The sequence below is a fragment of the Arvicola amphibius genome, chromosome 4 (genome assembly GCF_903992535.2).
Source record: "Arvicola amphibius chromosome 4, mArvAmp1.2, whole genome shotgun sequence".
Lineage (NCBI taxonomy): Eukaryota > Metazoa > Chordata > Mammalia > Rodentia > Cricetidae > Arvicola > Arvicola amphibius.
Genome location: NC_052050.1, coordinates 107875768 through 107887044, shown reverse-complemented (window position 1 = coordinate 107887044; position 11277 = coordinate 107875768). Strand labels below are relative to the sequence as shown.

The 11277-nt window shown below is 41.9% G+C and overlaps 1 long non-coding RNA gene across 1 annotated transcript; it reads left to right on the top strand.

Moving 5' to 3' along the window:
• The first annotated feature begins 956 nt into the window (after window positions 1-956).
• Window positions 957-9585, top strand: LOC119813629. The gene is made up of 4 exons (XR_005285203.1): window positions 957-1059; window positions 1154-1251; window positions 2235-2337; window positions 8976-9585. It is a non-coding gene; the product is annotated as an uncharacterized LOC119813629 (long non-coding RNA).
• The last annotated feature ends 1692 nt before the right edge of the window (window positions 9586-11277 follow it).

Sequence of the window (11277 nt, the reverse complement as noted above, 5' to 3'; positions counted from 1 at the left end):
AGTACAAGCCTGAATTGTTTTTTTCCGAATAAATAAAAACCAGTTTAAAAATTTATCCATTGAGAACCAACAGAAAGCATTGGATATTTTTTTCAGTCCCCAATTGGAGAAAAATTGGGGAATGGAGCAGAGAGGGAAGTGTTTCAGTCTTTGGCGCTGATTTTTCGGGGAAAGGAAGCCTGTTGCAATTTGGTTTTGATTACGTAAGGGAGCGTGGCAGCAGAAAGCACTGTCCGGCCAGATATGGTTGTCTCTGCTGAGTCTGCAGCAGGGAATTAGGGCAGAAGGGGACAGGAGTGAGAAAAATAGCAGTGGGAAAGTGTTACGCGCTGTTGGTCTTGGTCGGGGCTCGAATACCATGGTCACTGGACCGTGTTGTGGGGGAGTGCTTCATGTTGTCCTTATCTTATCTGTGTGTTTGTTCAAACACAGGGAGAGCCTCAGGGGTTCTTCAGGCCACCGAGAATATGAAGGGCGTTCAGGGTCGCTGTGGGGCCGCAGGCGTGGGGTTTAGCCTGCTTTCATATCTAGGGGGGCACTGGGCACCACCGAGGCAGGTAGTGGGCATGGGGAAGGGCAGGGAGTAGTACCACAGAAGGGCAGCCCGGAAAAGCCTTTCTAGGAGCATTTAAGAACAAACTCTAGATCTATCTCAGATATGTCTAGAGGTAAATCCCAACCCTCACTCAATGATTGGGAGAAAGTGCTGGGTTATTTTTGAAAAGAGAAAAAAGGAGTCAAGGCAAAGTTGCCAGAAATGAAGGGGGAAGGCAAAGCGGATTGACTTCCTGGTGTTGTCCCTGTCAAAAATACTGACGAGGCAAAGACTTGAATTTACCATCACATTCTCCTCCAAGGATTGATTCCTAGTTCCCTGTCTCTCGGCTTGATTTATATTTATTTTTCCCGAGTCGCCTGGTGCCAAGTGCACCTGCACATTCTATCCTTGGTCAGGGGCACCAGAAAAAACATCCGGGCGGGCGGCTGGGACTGAACTTCCTTGGCCTCTCAGAAACGCTGAGGACAATATGGACCCCTTCTCTCCTGCCAGGAGCTCAGGTTAGGCATACAGGCGGAAGAGGTGAGCCTTGGGGAAAATAAACATTTTTGTTGTTGTTGTTGCTGTGGATCTTGTTATTTCTCACCTTAGAAGGTTTTGAGAGAGGTTCCGGTGGGATGAGAACTTGAGACCAACTCCTGCCCACGAAAACGGGCAGACAGGACGTCAAGGGGCCTGTGTCACTGGGAAAGGTGAGCCTGAACTCAGCTCTAGTTTCTCAAAGCGAGGCAGCTGAACTGCAACGCCCCCTGAGAGGTGCCTTACAGATGTGGATTGTGAAAATGACCTAAAGTGGACCTGCTTCTGGGAACTAGATTTGTGTGGAAGGGAGAACTCTTCTTCTCGGGACACAAGGAAGCTCGCATCTAAGCTCCAGGAAACTAAACTTTTCTCCATCTCTAAACTTGACCTTTGAACCTCATGCAGGACGTGCATTAGAGCAGAGCTAGCCCAAGAGAAACTTACGAAGAGGGTGGGGCGGGGTTGAGCTGTCATTTGCTGCTGCTTTGCTCTGCTCCTCACGGGGGTCATTTTTCACAGATCTCTAAGCCCCAGTCTAAAAGTAATTCCTCGCCCATCTGCTTGGAGCCCTGTCCCCAGCAGAACAGCGTATCAGACCCACGTACTTCTCCTCCTGCTGGGGCTGATTTCCAACATGAGAGTGTAATGAACTCTGCAGGAGCTCCAAGGGGGGAATGGTGGTGGGGTCCAAAGGCCCAGGTTCTGGTGACTCCAGCAGCAGAGAGACAGCACATTCTGAATGTGATGGATTTTCTACAGCCCTAGGTATGAGTCTAAATCCTATGGACATCACTAATCCCCCAGAATGACTCAGACATGATGTAAGGGAGAAGAAGGGAAGCTCATGATGCAGGAAACCCTGACTCGGTACAAAAGGGACCTGTGTTCTGTTTAAATCAAGCCGGTCTCCTTTCCAAACCTTTCAGGAACTGTGAAAGCCTTTCTATTTTTATATGTAGGAATCCCAACCTTACACAAAATAAAAATATTATAGTATGTCCTCAATCTATAGTAATATTTTTATTTGGAAATGTATTCTGTGTTTATAGTTAATTCATATTTGGTTCCCATTAAGTTTATTTAGGAAATGGGTGTGGGGGACTAACCTGAAATTGTGTTTGAATGGAATGGGGTTTCTGTTTGTGTATTTCAGATAGCATCTCATGGTGCTGCTCAGCCTGTCCCTAGAACTCACAATGTAGACCAGATGACCTCAAACTCAGAGATCCTCTGCCTCCTGAGTACTGGAACTGAAGGTGGGTGTCATTATCCGCAGCCTTTGGTTTTTGGCATTGCAATAATAGACTATCTTTTATCAATTCTTTAACAATTCCAACACTACATCTTGTTCACATCCATCCATTATCAATTATCCCCTCCCACTCCCCCCAAAGCATCCTCAATATCTCCCCATCCCCTGCTTTATGTCCTTTCCCCGTTATTATATTGTATTAAGGTTTTATAGGTATTCTTCTCACCTTTAAAAATTAGTGTTTTAGGTTAGCAGACAGGTAATGGGTTTCAGCATGGAATTTTCGTACACATATGCAATTATGTTTTTTTCCATTGTCTTCACTCTCCTGCACCCCACCTCAGCCATCCTCTTGCTGGTCCCCTCTCTTTCCCCATATAGCAAGCCCTAGATGAACTTTCCTTCTACGCTGCTGAGGTTGTGGGGTATTCACCAGAGAAGCCCACATGGATGCGGGTTCAAGCCATTAGAAAGTCTTCATTACCCTACCAGTGACCACACCAGGTGTTTTGCGACCCAAGTGCAGTTCTGAGCCTTTCGTGGGATGAGTTTCAGGCACAAAAACCGCATACTGAGTTAACGCAGCCCAGTTAGCGAGAACAGTTAGCCAGAAGCAGGACTGCAGAAGCTAAACAGGGAAGGTGAGTACAGTAAGGGATTTCCCCCAGAACTAAGGACTGTCTTTGTCCTTGTTTAGGCAGGTGCTGCTGTCTAGGTGCTAAGTTCCAAGGTCTGATCATGCCATCAGTTGTGCTAAGGTTGGGGGCCTACTAAGGTCTGGGGCCTGTTACATTCCCTGCTGGTTCTGTGGGCATAAGTCAGATCGCGGGCTTCCCTGGGGGCAGGAGGTAATAGTGTCCCCTTAGCTCTAGTAATTTACGTAATTTACTCAGTTTTACACAGCTAAGTAGGCAGCAAAGCTAGCAGGGTCATAGTGAGATACAGGAGCAAAGGAGGTTGTATGTGGGAATCCTAACCTAACCAAAAAATACAAATATGATAGTAACCCCTAGCCATGGCCACAAGAAGAGTAGCTAATCAGGGGGACCAGGAGAACATCAGTGCCAGTTGATAGATTCCTGATGTCTCCTCTTTTTTTCTTTTTTGTTTTGGTTTTATTGTTGTTTGCTTGTTTAAGGTTATTTCTGATCATGGCTAAAATATTAATCATTCCTGACTGATTGGCATAGAAGCAACAATTTTTTCCAGTGCCATTCAGAGACACCCTTGTCTCATAAAACGGTTTCACTCTTCGATTCTGAAGAACAGCCTCGGCTATGGAATCTAATAGGCTCCAGATCAGAAGCAGAATTTTTAGACAGCCCAAGGTTACCTAAATATTGAGTCTTTAAAGTTTTTGTTACCCATAATTAGACTGAAGCTCCAACTGCAGCGAAGCCCACAGTGGCTGTCCCATCAAAGGTGGAATGAGAATGGGGTCAGCTCACCATGCACAGGGAAGCCCAGGAATCTAGATCTCAATCTGGAGGGCCCTGCTCTCATCTCCATTGTAGGTGGACACCTGTGGATTAGCATACATGAGGATGCAAAGGAGTGCACTTGCCAACTTTGATGGATCGGGTCTTTGCGGCTTATTTTGGCAGGCACTGCTGCCTACATGCTGGGTTTTGAGGCCTTAATGGTACTTTCATCTTGGCATCTGTTGTGCTTATGTCCTAGGGATGTACACTGACTTCTCCTCTCCGAGTCCTGGATTGAGTTCACTTACTTTGTTGTATACTCTATAAAGCCATTGATCATTTTTATTAGCACATTTTTTCACATATTCATCCAGGGATTTCCAGCCTTTCTGGAACCCGCCTACCTGATTGTCCCCACCAACACATTGTTTTGTTCTTACCTGTGACTGCCCTGGACTATAAGCATCTGTATAGCCCTTCCACAGGGCAGCAATGTCACTCATGGAAGCAAATCCATGTTCCCCATGTTTGGGTTCAGAATAAATGATCTCTTCTTATTCCTACTGGAGCAGAGAGGTGAGCTTATATTAATAAAAGAAAATCAAGTGTATTATCTATAAAGTCAGGACAAAATGTTTGTAAAAATATAGTTAAGTCAGCAAGGAGAGTAAAGTAAAGCTGAAAGATTGCTTCCTTTGTATATATAAAAACTTACATCAATCATGCCTGTAAACACTCTACTCAGGAAGTGAACCAGAAAGTTAAGGTCATGGTCACCTACATAGCAAGTTAGAAATCAGCTTGGGCTAAATGAAACAGTGCCTCAAATATAAACAACGTGTGTGTGTGTGTGTGTATGTGTGTGTGTGTGTGTGTGTGTGTGTGTGATTACTCGGAATTGACTCTGTTAAGATTTGATCAGATGGTTCAAAACCTGTCTAGAAAGTTATTGTTAAAATGCATTGCGTTTATAATTAAAATAATGAAACAAACTTAAATCATAATTTCAACTGAACTTAAAGAGAACTAAGTTCAAAGCTTATTACGATAATAAAATAATAGTCAAAGATTCATTCAAAGTAGCCAATACTAACTTTGCTATTGCCCAAAGGCACCTGTACACATCAATCATCAGCATGTGTCATCTAAGTCTCTCTTTATTCTTTTTTTAAGTATTTTTTAAAAAATTTATTTATTTATTATGTATACAACATTCTTCCTCCATGTATGCCCGCCCGCCAGAAGAGGGCGCCAGAGTCTCATTACAGATGGATGTGAGGACACCATGTGGTTACATGGGAATTGAACTCAGGACCTTTGGTAGAGCAGGCAGTGCTCTTAACCACTGAGCCATCTCTCCAGCCCTGTCCCTCTTATTCTCCAGGTCTCTAATCCCAAGCTTTATCTGCCCTAGGGTCTTGGTGATTAGTTTTGATGCCAATGTTGTTAGCCCATCAGGAGCAAGAGCTCTGACTGTGGACTCAATGTTCTCTGAAGATGGACATTCTCCTAGAGGCAGATGACCAGAAAACATGTTTGGAGACTTTTCCACATAGATCCAGCTTGGGAAGGGCATGGGAGAAGGACTACAAGAGAATGAAAGAACTTTGTTGAAAGGATGGCTCAGTTGTTAGAGAGATTATTGCTTTTCCAGAGGACCAAAGACTCAGTTCCCAGCTTCCATGTCAGGTTGCTCACAACCACCTATAACTCCAACTTCAGGGATCTGATGCCCTTTTTTGACCTCTGCTGAGATCCACACATTTGTGGCACACACTCACACAACATACATACATAAAATAAAAGCAGTTTTAAAATCATTCATAAAAGACTCAAAACTAACCTGGGCAGTGGTGGGCAGGTTAAAACTAAAACTAGTTCACATGTGCCTTTGATACTAGTACTTGGGAGGCAGGTGGATCTCTGTGAGTCAAGGCCAGCCTGCTCTACGGAGCTAGTTTTAGGACAGCCAAGGTACACAAAGAAACCCTGTCTTGAAAAATAAAACAAAACAAAAAACAAACAAAGAAAGAAAAGAAAAAGGATTTAAAATATATAAAGTGAAGAATAGTTGAGGAATACACTCGACATTGGTCTCTGACCTCAGCATATATACATAATACATACATACATGTGCATGTTACATACACACACAAACTGCAATGAACTACCTTCGTACCTAACATATTAAAGATTAATAATTCTGATGTAAGGCAGGAGAGATAACTCAGGGGGGTGAGAATAGTGGTTGCTCTTCCAGAGGACCAGGATTCAGTTCCTAGAACCCACGTGGCAACTTACACAACTGTCTATAACTGCTGTTCCAGGAGATCTGATGGCATCTTCTACAAGATCCTGCATGCATCATGCAACACACAAATATACACACAAAATAAAAAGAAAACAAAAAATTGTCTTCCTTAGGGTTTCTATTGCGTGAAGAGACACCATGATCATGGCAACTCTTATAAAGAAAAAATATTTAATTAGGGTGGCTGGCTTAGAGTTCAGAGGTTAGGCAATGATCATCATGGCAGGAAGAAAGGCAGCATGCAGTCACACATGGTACTGGAGAAGGAGCTGAGAGTTCTTACATCTTGATCTGCAGGCAATAGGAAGTGGTCTGAGATACTGGGTGTGGCTTGAGCATATATGAGGCCTCAAAGCCCACCCCCACAGTGACATACTTCCTCCAAACAAGGCCACAACTACTCCAACAAAATCATACCTCCAAATAATGGTCATTCCCTATGAGCTTATGGGGGTGGCAATGACATTCAAATTACTACCTATTTTTTAAAAAATGAAACCATTTATTAAAAGAAAGAATTTTGATGCTATTAGTCTCAAAGAAGATGTAGAAAACTTGAAAATTTAGTACCATGGCTTAGATTAAATTTGTATAAAAGACCACTAAAACATGTTCACAATATAACAAATACCCCATGCTGCTATGCTGGGATTTTCATATAAAAAAACAATGTAATGGAAATGGAAATATAGATAAACTATACTGCAATACCTAAGTCAATATGCAGAGCTTGTTTCAACATTAAAATAGAAACACAAGCTGAGTATGGTGTGCTTGCCTTTAATCCCAGCACTGGGGCAGCAGAAGCAGGAGGATCTCTGAGTTCAAGGCTATCCTGTTCTACAGAGTGAGTTCTAGGACAGCCAGGGATACACAGATAAAACTGTCTCAAAATAAAACAATACAAAACAAAACACCCATAAATACAAAGGCAAGGTGCAGAGGCCTGTAGACAGCATGTGGGCTGGCTAGTCATTTGTCACTTGAATCAAACCTAGATGTATCTGAGGAAACCACAACTGAGAAAACACCTCCAGAAGATTGACTGTAGGCAGAGACCCACAGCAGAGCACTGGGCTGAGCTCCCCAAAGTCCAGTTGAAGAGTGGAAGGAATGAGAATATGAGCAAGGAGGTCAAAACCATGATGGGTTCACCCACTGAAACAGTTTGCCTGAGCTAATGGTAGCTCACAAACTCCAGCCGAACAGGGAAGGAACCAGCATAGGACCAAACTAGACCCTCTGAATGTGGGTGACAGTGGAATGTTTGGGGCAGACTGCAAGGCCACTTGCAGTGGCACCAGGATTTATCTATACTACTTGTGCTGGCTTTTGGGAACCCGTTCTCTTTATATGGATACCTTGCTGGGCCTACATATAGTAGGGAGGGCCTTAAACCTTCCACAAAGCAATATGCCTTACCCTCTCTGAGGAGGGGATGTAGGGAGTGGTAGGTGGAGGGCATTGGAGGAGGAGAGGGAGTGGGAACTAGGATTGGTATGTAAAATGAAAAAAAGAGTTTGTTTTCTTTTTAAAAAAATAAAATAAAAGCCGGGGTGGTGGCGCACGCCTTTAATCCCAGCACTCGGGAGGCAGAGGCAGGCGGATCTCTGTGAGTTCGAGACCAGCCTAGTCTACAAGAGCTAGCTCCAGGACAGGCTCTAAAGCTGCAGAGAAACCCTGTCTCGAAAAACCAAAATATAAAATAAAAATGCCCAAAAATAAAAATAAATAAAATAATAGGAAAAAAAGATTGGCCTGTAGGTAAGTAAGCCTGTGGGCCATTTTCTGAATTAGTGATTGATGTGGGAAAACCTGGCTCACTATGGGCGGCGCCATCCCATCGTAAGTGGTCCTGGGTAGTATGAGAAAGTAGGCTGAGAGAGCCATGAGGAGCAATCCAGTAAGCAGTGTCCCTTCATGGCATCTGCACCAGTCCCTGCCTCCAGGTTCCGGCCTTGAGTTCCGGCCTTGAGTTCCTGCCCTGACTTCCCGGAAAATGAACTACAAACTGTAAGATAAAACAAACACTTTCCCCCCAAGTTGCTTTAAGAAATTAAATTCATCCATTTCTATTAATCTATGTATCACCACGAGGCTGTGGCTTGCCAGTAATGTTCTGCTATTTTTCTCCTTCATCAGTTACATGGCGTCTCCTTGACTCCACCTACTCCCTCTATGTATCTCTGTTCAGATTTCCTGCCTGCTAAACCATTGGTTGAAAGAGCTTTATTCATTAGCCAATAAAAGCAACACATATACAAAAAGACATACCACATCAGACAGCATACACTATTAAGATGTCATTTCAAATCCACAAAACAGTACTTCATATGGCTTAGTAGATTAGATAATCAACTTAAATTTTAAGTCACTATACTCAGTTACTAATGGGGGTGACTTCTAGAGAGGGTAGGGGCGGGGGAAAAGAAAATGGGAGGAATGAGTAACAACATGAAACTTTGCCAGATATCTGTAATGTCATAGCTTTAAAAAATCCACTGAGCAAATATGGTGGAATGTTCAGTGTCCCTTTAATTCAGTCATGGTATGTGACCATTATTATTTGTCTTGGTTTTATATTTAAAATCTTCAAAGAAATTAGAAGAATAAGAGCAAAATTAAAATATAATGTATAATATCAAAATATATATGACATAGATATATTTCACATCAAAATTTCAAAAAAAATCAAAAGATAATGTTGTGTCTTTGCTGTTTGATTTTTTTTTGTTTCTATGTGCAAGCTATGGACAGAAATAGCTTTCCATGAGTTTGATATGATCAAGGGTGCCGGGAGCTGGGCAGTAGGAATGGAATTTGGCAACGAAGGAACAAATAATCCCTAAGCATGAGAGAAGGTGGATGTGGCAGCCCAGTGGTATCATGTGTTCTTCTTTTGCTTGACAGACATTCTGAAGCATGACTCAAACAAATACCTTCAACAGCTGCTTGCTGCTGCCATTGTTTCTCTACGCACTTACTTCTTTTTCATCTAACTTGGAAGACACGGGGTTTGACTTGAACCATCTATTGCCTGGAATCATATCTGTGACGAGATAAGCACTGTTTCGAGTCATGAGAGAATATGAGATGCGGAGTGAGAATCCTCACCAAAGCCAGGAAATCTGGGTCTTGATCCAGTCTTAACTACTGTGGGACGTCTATTAAGATAATTTCATTGATGATGTGGGCTTTTCTTCTACCAGTTAAATGAAGGAATACATTCAATATTAAATACTGTCTAAGGTCATCTTGGGTATCAACATGCTATAACTAGCTAACTCTTGGTGCTGTAACTTTTATACTCTGAACAAATAAACCAACCAAATAAACATATGTTAGTTTCAAGTGACAAAAGAGAAAACTTTCGAATCTGAAGCTAAAGCAATATGTTTCTGCTTTTGTCTAACATTTAATTATTTATTTTGTGTGTGTGAGTACACATACATGCCATGGGATACAGGTAGATGTCAGAGGACATCTTATGGGGCTGGTTCTTTCCTTCTACCATATGGGCCTGAAGATGTAACTTAGGTCATTACGGTTTGCAGCAGGTGCCTTTAACCACTGAGCTTTCTTTATTGATTGAGTTTCTGTTTCATTTGTTTGTTTGTTTGTTTTTTATTAATTTTGTCAATAAAGAACCATATGATGAAACCCCACATTCGTGGAAATTAGGCCTAGTGTTTGTTTTTGTTTTCTTGTTTGGTTGTTTGTTTTGAGACAAGGTGTTCACTTCATAGCACAGGTTGTTCTGGAATTCACAATACTGTTATCATAGCTTCACAAATGCTGAGAGTATAAAATGTACAACAAGCTAAGTATCACACGTTTTTATAGACCTTTTAAAATATTTCAAAATTATATTAAGATAAATCTAGACAAGCCTTCCAAGAAAAGCACACTTGAGTAAGTACCATAAAAGAGACCTGTAGCATGAATTCTAATGGGTCTTAATAATTAAAAACCCAGAGACAGATATTAAGGGGCTGAAAATTGAAAGATCAGAGAAGCCAACCACTAAAGAATTCTTACCTCTACAAAATCCTCCATCCAAAGGGGTGACCCTGTCCCTATGAATCCTTATACTGAATGCGCTGAGGTGGTGTCTCCTCCTGCCTTATGTTTCTCTCTCTACACAGTCATATCCCTTCCTGTCTCCACCTCTTTAATGCTGGGATTATAGTCATGTGACTCCCAACTACTGGGATTAAAGATGTGAGCCACCAATCATTTGACTTAGTTTCTCTTTTAAACTGGATCAATTTTGTGTAGCCAAGGGTGGCCTTGACCTCACAGAGATCCAGCTGTCTTTGCCTCTCACATGCTGGGATTGAAGGTGTGTGCCACCGCTGCCTGGCCTCTGTGGCTAACTAGTGTGGCTAGCTCTGCACTCTGATCTTCAGACAAGCTTTTTTGTTACAACACAAACAAAATATCACTGCAATTCCCCTTTGTGTCTAAAATAAAAAGGAAGGCTATAACTAATATAAGAAAAAATATGCAATAACTACAATAACTTTATACAATATACAGGCAACAAATACATCAGCAATATATAGTCCATTTACATTTGACAAATTCAGAGAAAATACTCCATTATCTATCCCATCTTGGTGAGTACAAAGTCTTGTACATAATTCACTTTCTATCCTAACTTGCATTACCATCCAAAACTATCTTTTGCTATCTCTCAACATTATACTCTTTACAACTCATTAATGAGTTTCTTTTTTGAGTCTGGTACACAAGGAAAACTATAATTATCTAGTCTTCAACTCCCTCAGAGACCCAAGAAGAAAATAATATTAACTGAGATATCAGGATATGTAAGCAAATAACTTCCAAAAATGTGAGAAATTACTGAAACAACTGTCTGCCTGGACAGTCATCCAAGGTTTCTGTGCAATGTTGGGACATTCCTCTTCAGCCTACAGGCCTAGAATATACAAGAGTCTTTTCTGTGAAGCAGGATATTTGAAAGACTGTCCCACCTTGTCTTGGAAAAGTTCAGCAATCACTTTCTGTTCTGTCCTACTTGTCTAATTTTGACAGCATACTGTCAGCAGTTGAGGAAAGAGCATTTTCTTTCCCTATGGCTTACTTTTGCCACAAAGAAAGTAAAGTCCATTGTGGAGTTTCTTCAATGCCAATCATCTTCTCTGAAGTAGATTGGTGCTGCCAGGAGCAGACATACCTCACTGTCATA